At 36.8% G+C, this 14,740-nt stretch overlaps 1 protein-coding gene across 1 annotated transcript in view; it reads right to left on the bottom strand.

Moving 5' to 3' along the window:
• The window catches only part of IL1RAPL1 (interleukin 1 receptor accessory protein like 1), a 1,455,753-nt gene that overhangs the window by 1,066,913 nt on the left and 374,100 nt on the right, over positions 1-14,740 (bottom strand). The gene's annotated exons all lie outside the window — the stretch shown is intronic.

The following is a 14,740-nucleotide window of genomic DNA, read 5'->3' as shown; positions in this document are numbered from 1 at the left end:
TTATTTATAATTAAATTTAAATAGCTCCAGGTAGCTAATGGCTACCTACTGAACAGCTAAGCTACAGAATCATGGGTCCATCTGTCATCCACCACTAGGTATTTGCTAGTTATTTGAAAAGCAAAGAGTCTGAATATCCAAAGATCTGCAATACGGACATTTCTTTGGTTCTTTAGTTTAGCATGGTGGTTTTAAAATCTTCACAGACTTCATAATTACTGTATGGAGTTGCATATCCCAAAAAATAAATTCTGAAGCAGGAGATTCACAACATTTTCTATGGTAATTTTAACTACCAGAGATTTTCATTTATAAATTCTCACTAAAAAATGATTCTCCATTCTCTCACCATCCCAATTCTATAAAGTAATACATACTGATAATAGACTGCAAGAACTAATATAGAAATATTTGACAAAAAGAGATGAATCAGGTAGATAGTACTGTCACATACCATGAATGATTTAGCCTAACAAATTATAAATATATACTAAATTTATATAATTATCTTCTCATTAGGGAATTTAAAATATTCATTCAAACATATTAATCTGCTTTATCTTTGGTATTAAAATTAATATTTAAATATTAATATGTCCTCCTAGCTATTAAGTCATATGGAAATTTTAAAACCTTGTAATAACCCTTAGAAATACAACCAAAATTCATGTATTTGATAGACCTGCAAACTCTCTTTCTTGTTCACATCGATCATGTAAATTTTTCTATAATGTACTATATGCAGTGAAAAAACAAATCTGCAAACAGGTTGTCCACTAAATGTCAAAACAGTCAAAGTAATCTGTAGCAACATTTGGTGTGATAAACAAAAGTCTACCTAATATCATTATAAAGGAAATTTAAAAATGAAATGACCTGGAAGAAACTTCACATACCTTTGCTTCTTTGACATTGAAAGTAATCTCTTTCTCTCATTTAGATACTCCAATAGTATCAGTGAAATTTACTTTTCCACTTGTATTTTCGTGGTTTTCTGTTGCATTCCCAACATTTATAGCACCTCCTGCCAGAAGGTGTTTCATGAGAGAGCCAGATGAACCTTTATAAATTTAGAGTATCTCTTTCATTTTCCGGGATGCATATTTGGTCAGGAATTCTTTGTAAATTGTTTAGAAAAAGTCCCTATATAGGCAAAGCACCAAAATTTTCCATGTCACTTTGGTAGCCTGGGGCCTCTGGGTACCTCTGGGAAAACTTCATGAGTCCCACAATTCCATACATCATTCAGTATTCATAGATAGAATAAAAATATGGTTTACATGTTCTTGTGTTCAAATATATTCTATATTATATGTGTTAATCAGGAGAGTAATTAGTGATGTCCAAATGAGTTGTAAGAGGTACTGAATTGTTTTCTTTATGGATTCTCTACATTGATGGCTATTAACATTTCAGCTATTAATACATGTAATCTTTTTACAAAATTATTATTAAAATGGAGTTCTAACATTCAAAACAAATAATGTTCAACAGATTTCTTTTCAACTGTTGGCATAGCAAATAGGATCAATTCCAACATGCAGTCTCTCCTGGAGGAGGACACGGCAACCCATTCCAGTATTCTTGCCTGGAGAATCCCATGGAGAGAGGAGCATGGAGGGCTACAGTTCATGGGGTCACAAAGAGTCAGACGTGACTGAGTGACTCAGCACATCAACATGCAGTCTAACTACGTTTACCAGAATTTTAAAGAAAACAGTTATGTTTTTGTTGTTGCTATTGTTCTTTTGTTGTTATTTGTAGTGATGGAACTATGAACTGAAGTCTTGCATATATAAGTTGTCAGAAGAAGACACCATGTTCAACTAGAGACTCCACCCCCAAAGACCAATGACAGGAACCGTGGTGCCAAGTGTTAATTGCACTTGTTGGACTACTTTGAAAGCTCTTTCAACTACCCTGTCTAAGGTTCTACTAGCTAGAACTACTTAGAAGTTTAAGCCAACTATTGATACTATGTTCAAATGATAAAGGTAAATCTAGATTTTACAAACAAGACCTTTCCACTGATTAATCATCTCCTGAATTCAAAGGGAAATTGCCTTATGAATTTAAAGGTAAAACTGGTTCTTTTCAGCATTCTAATAAAAAATACGATCAAATGTACCCAGGATGTGTAAAGTTTAGTAACAAGCAGAAGGCAATGGCTCCATTAATAGCAGAACTAAAGAACAAAGCATCTTTAAATTTTAACATAATGCACACTATCTTAACAGAGAAGGCGATGGCACCCCACTCCAGTACTCTTGCCTGGAAAATCCCATGGATGGAGGAGCCTGGTAGGCTGCAGTCCATGGGGTCGTGAAGAGTAAGACAAGACTGAGTGACTTCACTTTCACTTTTCACTTTCATGCATTGGAGAAGGAAATGGTAACCCACTCCAGTGTTCTTGAAAATCCCAGGGACGGGGGAGCCTGGTGGGCTGCCGTCTATGGGGTCGCACAGAGTCGGACACGACTGAAGCGACTTAGCAGCAGTAGCAGCAGCAACACTATCTTAAATTTTGAACAACAAAAGGTATACTTTTCCTACTCAATTAAAAACATAATTATTGTATGCTTTCCAGACAGAAAATTCTTTTTTAAAAAAACTGCAATATCCTTTGTGAATGTAAGGAACTTTGATGAAGCATACTTATTTTAATAGTCTTTACAGAATTTTACTGAAGCATGCTATAAGTTTTTTCCTCAAATTATACTATGGACATTTTTGAACATATGGAAAAGTCAGAATAATTGTACAACAAACACCCATATAACAACCATCTATGCTGTACAGGCAACATTTTATTATTCTTGTTTTATCACATATACAGTAGTTCCCCTTATTCAAGGGAGACATGCTCTAAGACTCCCAGTGGATACCTGAAATCACAGGTAGTACCAAATCCTATATATACTATGGTTTTAACTATATGCATATACCTATGATCGGAGAAAGGAATGGCTACCCATTCCAGTATTGTTGCCTGGGAAATCCCATGGACAGAGGAGCCTGGCAGGCTACAGTCTATGGATCACTAAAGAGTCATATACGAAATTAGCAACTAAATGACAACAACATGCCTATGATAAAGTTTAATTTACAAATTAGGCACAGAAAGAGATTAACAATAATAACTAATATTGAAACAAAACAATTATAAGAAGATACTGTAATAAAAACTATGTAGAAGTGGTCTCTCTCAAAATATCTTATTGTATGCATTTAATGCTTTTTTCTTCTTAAGTGATTATCACACACTGTGGCCATAACTTTGGGAGGATGAAGACCAACAGCAAAACTAGCATCAATTTCTTCCTTCACAATTTCATGGATAGAATATTTCTTCTTCGTATAGATTTTAGTAACCTCTGTGTACACTTTTTTTCTTTCCATGAGTAGAGGAATTGCAACTTTTCACTTAAAGGATGCCCTTCACAACTTCCCTTTGGCATATCCAAATTGCAGCGTCGCTACTCTGGTGCTCTGGGGCCACCATTAAGGAAAATAATGGTGACTTGAGCACAAGCACTATGATACCAAGACAGTTGGTTCTGTAACCAATTCAGCTACTAATTGATAAAGGAGTAGGGTATGCTTAATAAAGGGATGGTTTGCATACCAGGTAGAACAGAGAGGGCCAACAGGAGATTTCATCAGGCTACTCAGAATGGCATGCAGGATAAAACTTATGAATTCCTTCTGGCAGTTTCCATTTAATATTCTTATACTGAAGTTTACCTTGGATAACTGAAACCCAGGAGAGTGAAACCATGGATAAAGATGTGGAGGTGAACTACAGTACATATATATTCATCTATTCATCTCTTTATCCATCCCATCACTACATTTCATTTTCAGTGAAGTTGCAGACATTGGTACTCTTCACCCTTAAACACGTCAGCATGCATATTACTAACGATTTCAACATTCATGCTTTTTTAATGGCAACTTCACATAAAATCAAATGCACAAATCTTAAGTGTATCATTTGTGTGGCTGAACTGCACTGACTCCATTTTCTCAGCTCCATCATGGACTCACAGTCCTGGCCTGCCTCCCTTTCTGTATGACCGAGCTTTGGCCCATACACTAGGAATGTGTCTAAGTCAGGCAAGTTCCCTATCAACTGTTACCCATGCCTTCATCTGTTTTCATAGAAAACAGGAAGAATGCCTTTTGCTGATGTAGATGGTTAAGGGTCATGAGCTCTCTTGGGGGAGGAAAGAACCCCAGTTCCCAATGGGGCTAACTTGCTTCTCACTTGGTATTATTCTATTTTCATCTTTGGCCCCTTTAAGGCCCCCTGTATCCCTTTCCAAGTTGCAAAGTGCAGCTTAGAATGCCTCTGGATCAACTGCCCAATCCCACCTGTATATAATTTACCCACAACAAACTTCCTAATTCATATCATGGAGGTACCCGCTTCATTCTTCTGTCTCAAAGTTCCTTCTCAGTTTGCAGGATATTATTCAATATCTCTGCCTCAAACATCATTCCATGAATTCTGACAATCTAGTATGATTTTTACTCACTGACATTTGGATGGCATATAAATCAAAGTGAAAGTTGAAAATAAATAATATTATGTTATCAATCTGTTATTTTTACTCCTGGGGTAATCCAAATGTTTCTGTGGAAAGTAAAAGCAAATTTACTCTCAACCATTTAATTTAATAGGTGTATAGGTCATATTTACCATGGAACACTTAAGAAATATATAATAACCACAAGTAGCACTCTCAATGTTTAATTATAATTTACATTTTTCAAATGTCATGAATTTAAATTCTAGAAAAATATGTAGAATAAACTAAGTGCAGATTTCAGGGTTAATAAAGAATATAGTTTTTCTGTATAAGTGGTAGATAGTACCAATTTAGTCATTCAGGAAAGGACTTTAATCCTTTGATAACTGTCTTCTCTGAGTTTCCAACTGATAGGGAATACAGGGCCACAATGGTTTGAAATGACCAATTCCTGGCCAAACTATTTTTTTTTAAATACTTCAAGGAATGTGTGTGTGTGTGTGTGTGTGTGTGTGTGTGTGTGTGTGTGTATAAGATGAGCCATTTCTGAATTGAATCAAGTGAGACATACCTGGCAAAGGAAGATGTGTTTTGTAATTGAAATAGTGGCAAATATTTTACATTTCAGAAAAAAAAAAAACACCCTTTTGTGAGCTCTTTACTTTCTGCATTGCCAAGTATATCTGCTATGCTGAGTGAGGATGGAAGATTCTTATTTTGCTTCTTTTTAAGAAGGGATGTACACATGCATTTCCTATTGAATGACTACATTGTCCAAAGGATAAGTACTCAGTTTGTCACGATTGGAGGCTTATGCCCATTTGCTCTGGAAATTTGGCACTAGCTTTCTGTAATGTGTAATTGCATTATTGGCTTTGATGCTCTGCATTCTACCAGGGTAGAAAGAAATTTGACAATCTGGTTTCAAACTACTTGTTCAAGAAACTGAGGTTACAAGGGCATATAAGTTACTCAACAGATTACCTCTGCAGGTAACAACACAATCATTTCCAATCTCACCTGACTTCTGAGGAGGCTTTCCTTCTGTTCCAATGCTAGAATGCTGGTTGGGTCCCTCATCTTGCAAACACACACCATACCATATGTAACGTTTTACAGTTTTGCTTATAAATTTAAAATGTACAGACTGTTTGTCACTTATACAGTATTGTGCGAAGAGAAAACAGGATATAAAAATTTTAGTGGCCACATTTTAGGTAGGGTCAAATGCATGCATAAAAGAATGCAAGGAAACAATATAAATGTAAAAATTGAAAAAGTATAAAGGGATGAAGTTTAAATGCCTTCACTGATGATTTAGGGATTTCAGACTGTATTAGTACTACTTAAATATAAACACAATTTATAGCCAGTGAAATGTTAAGATGGAAATAGATCATATTTGCAAGTCTAGGCACATTTAAAATAATGAATCTTTAATCATGATTACAGTAATTTTTTTAAAGCTACTTTCAAACATAGTAGATCAAGACTGGTTTCCTTTTTTGAAACTATACATATCCTGGGCTATACCACTCTCTTAACAAAAGTGCTGTTACACTTAACATTACCTTCTTGACCACATGAACCACGGAAACAGAGGAAAAAAAGCAAATCCTCGTTTCTTCATAGTCACTGACCATTACATTAGAATCTAAAGCAGGTTTTCTTCACAGAAAATCAATTAACAGGATTATAAAATAAAATCTCACAAGTATAAGGACTTGTTCACTCCAAATCAAGTTTTTTACCTTAGGAAAACTGTTAACACATTAGTTGAGCTCCATTTGATACACGAGTTAGTGGTTGAAATACCCTCAGGTTCCATGCAAATCAGTTATCTCTCTTCAACAGTGCCAACAGCACTTCTTTATTTTTGACTTTATAGAATCAACCAAAGGATTACACGAAAAGAATTAAACCCACAATGTGAAGCCAAATATGCTGTTGGCAGAACACTCTGCCAAGAGCAGGCAGGATAATGCTCTTACTTAACTTGAAAGCCCCCACTTCCTTTTTACTCCAACCTGCTTCTCTGCAGTTTGAATCTAATATTAGCTTGTTCCTAGGGCAGGTGGTTTCTTTGAACTAGCTGACCACAGGGAGGTGGTTTTTAGGGAAAAAATAGGGGGGAAAGGGTGGGTGGGGCAGAGAGGAAGAAAAAGGAAAGAGGGAAGGTGGTTCCCACCAGACAGGGCACATATTTTACAGTTATTTTAGAAATATTTCGGTTTAAACTTAAACTATCTTAGAAAGGCCTTATTGTAAGAATCACCTTTTTTTTTCATTTTAACAGTTAGAAAATCTTGAAATTCATATCTACCATCTAATATTATGGTTATTTCTCTCAAATACCATGACAGATGATGGTACAATCAAATTAAACAAATACAGGCATTCACATTTAATCTTTACCATCCAACTCAATTTCATGGACTTCAGAAACTAGAGTTCTGCTGCTCAAGTTCTTCTTATGCCTGTTCCTAGATGAATTCAGGTAACCCTTAGTTGTGTAGCAAGGAAACTTCATGCTGCTTCCCTGACATTCTAGTCACAGTCCCACCCTCAAGCAAGACACGTTGGTCCACCTCCACTTCCATCTTCTTAGCTGCCTCTCTCAAGAAGGCAGCATCCCTATTCTTACTGATCAGAATTTGACACATGAGGGGCTGGAAATTAGGTCTGGATTGGTCAGTTTCTCTCAAAGTAAAAACTAAGCCAGGGGATTCCTATACCTCTAACACATACAAGGTAGTGCCTCTGGTTTTGTGTTTTGTTTTCCAAAAATGAAACTGCTAAGGATAAGAGCTGCCTATGTTTGCGCTTTATCATCAGCCACTGCTAGTCCATTTGCCATCAATTAATGGGCAGATGGCAGAAGGCCTTATTTCAGGCCCAGGCAGAGGAGTTGACGCTCCATCCAGCTATTGTTAACAGAGAGTCTTGTATTCTGGTAGGTATTGGATGACTGTCAGAAATTAATAAATCAAGTGATTTGGTCACCATTTAGCTATCAGCTCTTTGTATTTAAGTTGTGAAGGTAGAATGCCTAAATCTTATCCTGGAAACCACAACATCCAAAAATATAAAATATAGAAGCTGCAAGTCTAGTAGGAATGTTTTTTTTTGTTTGTTTTTTTCCCATGCTACATTGCAAAAAAAAAAAAAAGGTTTTATAGACATTTATAGTACTTTTTAGCTTGAATGATGTCTGAAAGACAATACTTTTACTTCTGTATTAGGAGCAATTCCACTGTACACCCACATTATTTAAACTGTCATCCACTGGGCAACCTAAGAAGATTTGAAGGAGCAATATAGGTCAAATGACACAATGAAGCAACCCTCAATTGTGTTCAAAAGAGAGAGAGAGAGAGTGACAGAAGGCCCAAAATAGAGTCACTTGTGCTAAGCCCACGTCACCAAAGCAAGACTTAATATCTAACCTAACTGCAGCTTCAACCTCCACCAGGAATGTAACCTTTAACCACTCAACCTGGAATTACTTGGTCAGCACTAGTGAGATAATCTACCCTACAGACTTCCTCCATTCCATTTAGGAGGGTAACCTTGCTTGAACCAATGAATTCTTTGTTCATAATTTCTTTTTTCCACCTCCTTTCCATCTTTAAAAATCTTTCCTTTTCTACAGCTCAATAAAGCTCATTTCTGTCCGCCAGATGAGATGCTGCCTGATTCATGAATCATTTAATAAAGCCCATTTTGATCTTTAAATTTATTAGCTGAATTTTTGTTATTTAAAAACTGTGTAGAAAAAACAGCTGGTTTTAGAGCTTAACAGAGGACCATATTTTAATCCCATGTAAGAGTGATTTGCATTTTAAAAAATAGGTGCTGATGGTGCTGTTGAGATTTATCAGAAAAATAGTTCTATGAAAAGACTTATTCAAAAAGAAACGACAAACTTATTAGGTGCACAAAAGAAAAGAAGGCTGGAGAATTCTTTGGTATTATGCACTGCTTTTCCAAAAAGATCAGGCAGTAGAATTAAATATTTTTTTCTTTTCACATTTTAAGTCTGGATAACACAATTTATTGTTTGGCAAGTCAGTAATATAATAAGGCAAATTTAAATAATTATACATGCAAATACATAAAGTTAATCAAGCAAAGAGAACTATATTTAAGCCTAACACATTTTCTTGAGTCTGAAAATCTAATAGGCACCCTTGCCTCTAATATATTCATATGGTCATTGAGATATAGTTTAAAATTTTAATTTGCATTGCAGACTTTAACCACATTTGTCAGCTACAGCATCCATTTTTATTTGTACTATTTGTGTATCTTTCCTTTATTAATGCTTACGATGTGTCAGTCACTAGCCTAAACCTTTGTATACATAGCTTTATATAAGTAACAGCTTTACAAGGCACGTGTTATTATCCCTATTTCTAGATGAGGAAACTGAAATTCAGAAAGAATAAATAACTTACGTCCAAATGCTGGTAAGTGGTAGAGCCAGAATTTACACGTAAGTTTGATTCCAAAGTCAATATTTTAACAAGAATATAATGTTAATTTTACTGAAGAGACAAGTTCAGAGATATGAGAAATGTTTTTAATAGTGCATTTATAAACAATGACTACAGAGAACAGTTGGGTGTCCCATACATATACAAAGAGCAAAGCAGCACTGAGGGAAGGGATCGCAGTCAGATATATAATGCCTTGTGAAATAAGTTAATAAGGGTTGAAACACTGTATGCTTGATGAAATACATTTCCTAAGGGCAACAGACATTAACAGCTGTTCAAGTCTTGTTCATGTCCCCATAGGCAAGTGTATCACTCCCTCAGTTATTGAGCACACGTGCCATGTGGTGCTCCTGTAGTCACTTTCATCTCATGTACACCAAGAGACAAAATAAGTATTCTTGGACATCAGTAAGAATGGCTTCACTTCATCCCTGTAAACATTCTCATCTCACAGTCACCATTTAGTAGCAAAATTATTTTCCTAAAAACAAACATTTTAAATGTTAATTTTCTGCCTAAAATATTACAGGGGCTTCCAGTGGCACTTAAAGAACCAGAAAGTTTAAAGCCTTCTACAACATTTCACGTGATCTACAATCTACATACAGACCAATTTCTCCTTCCTGAGCTAGACTTTAGCCCTAGTAACTTCCCTTCTGTTGCCTTCCTTGACTCAGGGCCTTTGATTAGGCTTTCCCTTTACCAGGAATGCTTTATCCTTAGCAAACTTCTATTCAGCATCATCTGAGCTACTGGGAAAACCCAGTCCCATTACTTCATGGCAAACAGAGTGGGAAAAGATGGAAGTAGTGATAGATTTCCTCTTCTTGAGCTCTAAAATCACTGCGGATGGTGACTGCAGCCATGAAATTAGAAGACATTTGCTTCTTGGCAGGAAAGCAATGCAAACCTAGACAGTGTGTTGAATAGCAGAGACATTACTCTGCTGACAAAGGTCCGTATAGTCAAGCCTATGGTCTTCCCAATGGTCATATATGGTTGTCAGAGTTGGACCGTAATGATGGCAGAGCGCCAAAAATTGATGCCATTGAACTGTGGTGCTGGAGAAGACTCCTGACAGTCCCTTGCACAGCAAGGAGATCAAACCAGTCAATCTTAAGGGAGATCAACCCTGAATATTCACCGGAAGCACTGATGCTGAAGCTGAAGCTCCAGTATTTTGGTCATCTGATGTAAACAGCCAACTCATTGGAAAAGTCCCTGATGCTGGGAAAGATTGAAGGCAGAAGGAGAAGAGGGCATCAGAGGATGAGATGCCTGGATGGGATCACTGATGCAATGGACATGAACTTGGGCAAATTTTGGGAGATGATGAGGGATAGAGAGGCCTGGTGTGCTGCAGTCCATGGGGTCGCAAAAAGTTGGACACAGCTGGGCGACTGAACAACAACATTCAGCATCAGGTCTCTGTTCTGAAGTTTAGAGAAGGTTCCTTGATCCTTGATAATCAATTCCCTGGTGCTCAGTCACTTTAGTCGTGTCCAACTCTCTGTGACCCCATGGACTATGGCCTGCCAGGCTCCTCTGTCCATGTGATTCTCCAGGCAAGAGTACTGGAGTGGGCTGCTATTTCCTTCTCCAGTGATAAAGTATGAAGTGAGTGAAGTGAAGTCGCTCAGTTGTGTCTGACCCATTGCGATCCCATGGACTGTAGCCTACCAGGCTTTTCTGTCCATGGGATTTTCCAGGCAAGAATACTGGAGTGGAGTGCCATTTCCCTGGAAACCTTGCAAAAAGGTTAAACAACCCTGTTTTTACTTTCATAGCACCCTGTCCTTGTCTTTCCAGGGCCTACAACAACTGCAATGCTAGAAGAGGATGTGACCAGGCCTACAACTCATTGAAAGAGTTGTTCCAATAAAGTAACAAATATTTTAATTTCTTTATTCTATAAAATCTTAAAAAGCTTAATTTGCATGGGGGGTACAGAGTATGTTACTGCAAATTCCCACAATTTTACTTGTTGCCTCCATTTTAGGTGAAAATTTACTCATTTTGTTTAAATTTAAATTTATTTAATTGGCATGGCCACTGCCATTATCAAGAAAAAAGAATGTGTTCCTTTCTGAGTAAATATTCTTATAACTTCTGATTCCCTATGATTTTTTGCTAAGAATTATTAAAGTATTTTATATTATCAGTGTTAAAAGGAGATATGCAATATAATAAGATATAGTGACTAATACTGTTTGTTGAAAGAAGGAAATTACTCATTGGAAAAAGTGCCATTTGCCATAAGTGACAGCTTGTCAAGTTGACTGTCAATATGTTTAAAGAAAATACTCCTATAAAAAGGAAGTCTCAAGGAACAACAGCTAAAAAACAGGAATCATATTTTTGAAAGTCAAATTTTTTTCAGTGCCCTCAGACAGATGGAATTCAACTCTTACATTTAAAAAGCAATCTCATAAATTTAAAATATGTATACATTTAATTAAACATGAGTAAGAAACTCTAGAAAAGAAAAATTGAAGTGAAAAACTATATCTTAAAAAATAGTTAAGTTCCAAAGATGGAGGATGATGATACTTTCACATCATGAGTGCACTTTAGGTCACAGAACTGTACACTTTAAATGAGCAAAAACGGTAAATTTTAAGTTATGTACATCATATCACAATGTTTAGGAAACTATTATCTAAAGTAACTATTATCACATAACCACCTGGAAACACAGAGGCAGAGATTTCCAACTCAGACACAGTGTATGTGAAATGTAGGCTGCTGAGGGGTTGAATGACAAGTATTGTCTTAACCTTTGAAAATATCTCCAGAGATAACTTTGGTTATGTCTCCTTTTCACCCCTACTGAGGATCACTGTACTTAAACCATCATTATAGCCCACAATTATTGAAATCAAAGAGTTACTCGGTCTCAGTAAATTTCATGTAGGCATCAGATCTACACTGAATTAAAAATTCAAAACCTAAAATACTGTGGGCCTCAAATTATTACAAATCACATGTCATATCAAAATGAAGAATTTAACTTGATTTCAAGATAAACCAAAAGAAAATTTTCAAAATTATGATTTACATTGAAAATTTTTTTTTAAAGATGGTAGATGAGTTAACAATTTTCCTTGACACATTGTCATTAAAGAAAGCTGGTTCACATGAAGCTGAGTTTATTTTAAAGATACAGTAGAAACACACCTTTTATATCATCTTTTCTGTATCAAGAAACAAAGCACATGTCACTAATAATGCATCCTTCCTTGGGCAGTGAAGACAGTCTTGTTCAAGTTAAAGTACATTCTGATGGGGTTATGACCTTGGCCTCATACTTCAACACTGTAATACTATCATTCAATAATAATGGTGTTTATCAGAAAGGACACAAGAAAAGGAGTTTTCCAGTAGGAAAAATAAGCAAACAAATCCTAAACTCCACTGACTCTGCTCTATGCTTCAAACAGTGATAATGAATGTGGTCAGTGGACCTGAGGAACCATGTAAAGAAAAGTTATTCCAAATCTGGATCACAATTAATAAAAGATACCTGAAATATTAATGACAGCTGAAAACACAGAACACCACATATTAGAAATATCGAGATTTGGCTCTGAGTAACAGACAAGATCGATCCTTAAAATCCCTTGCGGATCTAAAAAAATTCAACTAGATGATCTGGGCTTCAAAACCTTGCTATCCCAAACATCGTCTGCTGCTCAGCTACATGGGAAATCTCTGATAATTTGGTTGAAATTCAGATGGCTCAATCTCCACCACAAGCTGACTGAAGAACAGTCACCATAGTGGACTCCCCAGATCTTTCCACACAAATTCCATTTTGAGACCTGTAGCTCTAGCACAGCTCTACTACACATGCAGATCATCCATTTACAGGCTGTGAGAACTTGAGAAGGAAGGGCTGTCCTAGGCTGGAGGTGGTCTCGATCTCCAGACTGGGTTCCTGATTATGTCAAACCCAAACAGATATGTGGCCCTGGCTAATACAGAGCTTGTTACCATTCACTTTAAATGCACATTCGTACATCACTAGTTTATACCTTCTTGAATGGTGACATAAGCCCTGATCATAAAAAGCCAGTAGCCCAGCAAAAAGTGAGCTCTCCAAGAAAGGTGAGACAGGATTTCTTGCAGCTATTTGATCTCTCGGGTCAAGGTGTATGCTCCACCTGCAGCTGGTCTCTGTGGCTATTCAATATTTTATATTCTTGGCTGACGACAATTGGAAACATCATCTAATTTAGCAGGGACTGTTAGTGGGGAAGAAGTGTAGTCTCCATACTGGCGATCAGCCCGTCAGAAATTCTCTAAAGTTGTACTTCAGTTCAGTTCAGTTGCTCAGTCATGTCTGACTCTTTGCAACCCTATGAATTGCAGCACTCCAGGCCTCCCTGTTCATCACCAACTCCCGGAGTTCACTCAAACTCACATCCATCCAGCCATCTCATCCTCTATCGTCCCCTTCTCCTCCTGCCTCCAATCCCTCCCAGCATCAGAGTCTTTTCCAATGAGTCAACTCTTCCCATGAGGTGGCCAAAGTATTGGAGTTTCAGCTTTAGCATCATTCCTTCCAAAGAACACCCAAGACTGATCTTTAAAATGGACTGGTTGGATCTCCTTGCAGTCCAAGGGACTCTCTAGAGTCTTCTCCAACATCACAGTTCAAAAGCATCAATTCTTCAGTGCTCAGCTTTCTACACAGTCCAACTCTCACATCCATACATGACCACCGGAAAAACCATAGCCTTGACTAAATGGAACTTTGTTGGCAAAGTAATGTCTCTGCTTTTCAATATGCTATCTAGGTTGGTCATAACTTTCCTTCCAAGCAGTAAGTGTCTTTTAATTTCATGGCTACAATGACCATCTACAGTGATTTTGGAGCCCCCTCAGAATTAAAGTCTGATACTGTTTCCACTGTTTCCCCACCTATTTCCCATGAAGTGATGAGACCAGATGCCATGATCTTAGTTTTCTGAATGTTGAGCTTTAAGCCAACTTTTTCATCTTCCTCTTTCACTTTTATCAAGAGGCTTTTAGTTCCTCTTCACTTTCTGCCATAAGGGTGGTGTCATCTGCATATCTGAGGTTATTGATATTTCTCTGTTTTCAATTCTACTAATAAGTAACTGATTTCACTTAACTTTGCTATTAACTACTTGAAATGAAAAACTATCCATATTATCTTTTTCTTTTGCACTGTTCAGAATTTAGGCTAGTTTTAATATCACTACTTAAGTTAAAAAATGAATATCCTGACCAAAAGATGTATGGAATATATCACTCTAATCATACTGATGAGTGCCTATAGGGTGCTGCTGAGTTGCTATTTATTTATTCATCATCCACTGTCTAGTTTATTCCCCACAGACTTAGAGTCAACAGCTTTTATAGATGAGGAAGAAAAACTGAGAGGCAGGGTATAGTGGCAAAGAGCACAGGCCCTGGGTAACATTGCTGGGGTCAAAATTTGTCTCCACCGTTCATTAGCTGAGTTACCTCATCAATCAAATAAAGACAACAGTGGCAATTTACTTCTAGTGTTGCCAGGAAAACATGATAACTTAGATATGTAAATATTTAAAACACTCCTTGGTATTTTATAGACATTTAAAAAACAGTAGTTTTAATTTACTCATCTCAGGTAACATCATTAGCCCCAGGGCCAGGCTACAAAGGGAAGTCTCTTGGGTTGTGGAGCATTAGGACTTACAG

This window comes from Ovis aries, chromosome X, assembly GCF_016772045.2.
Source record: "Ovis aries strain OAR_USU_Benz2616 breed Rambouillet chromosome X, ARS-UI_Ramb_v3.0, whole genome shotgun sequence".
NCBI lineage: Eukaryota > Metazoa > Chordata > Mammalia > Artiodactyla > Bovidae > Ovis > Ovis aries.
The sequence above is the reverse complement of the archived record's forward strand: the minus strand, read 5'-3'. Positions and strand labels throughout refer to the sequence as shown.